General features: G+C 46.3%; 1 non-coding gene across 1 annotated transcript; it reads right to left on the bottom strand.

The window, feature by feature from the left end:
• TRNAA-UGC (transfer RNA alanine (anticodon UGC)) lies at window positions 1-76 on the bottom strand. Its single transcript has one exon. It is a non-coding gene; the product is annotated as a tRNA-Ala (tRNA).
• Window positions 77-479: the final 403 nt, after the last annotated feature.

The following is a 479-nucleotide window of genomic DNA, read 5'->3' as shown; positions in this document are numbered from 1 at the left end:
TGCCCTGGCCGGGAATTGAACCCAGGACTTCTGCACGCAAGGCCGACGCTCTACCACTGAGCCAACCGGCCAGGGCCTCAAGTGGGAGTTTTGAATAGTCCTTAAAATGGTGCTTCCAAGGTAAAATGGGTTCCATGTTCAGATACTTAAGAGAACAGTGCTCACAGGATTAGGGAGGGGGACAGCATGATGTCAAGAGTAACTAATAAATACGTAAGACACAGAGTTAGAAACAGCTTTTTTTTTTTTGAGGACTGGCAGTGATTGAAAAAAATAGAGCAATAGCTACAAGAACAGCAGGGCTGAGAAGGTTTTCTCAAGAGGAAGGCAATGGCCTTCCCTAACTCAAGCATCCCCTATGGTTCTTCAGGGTTTCGTTATTCTAGCACAGTTTTCTATAGCATTTGGGACCAGCCTATTAAGCCAGCCTCATCACCACTGCCTCCAGCATTGGTCTGGAGTTTCAGAAAATCCTATCC

Source organism: Saccopteryx bilineata, chromosome 4 (genome assembly GCF_036850765.1).
Source record: "Saccopteryx bilineata isolate mSacBil1 chromosome 4, mSacBil1_pri_phased_curated, whole genome shotgun sequence".
Taxonomy (NCBI): Eukaryota; Metazoa; Chordata; class Mammalia; order Chiroptera; family Emballonuridae; genus Saccopteryx; species Saccopteryx bilineata.
Note: the sequence above shows the minus strand (reverse complement) of the source record. Positions and strands in the feature narration are given on the sequence as shown.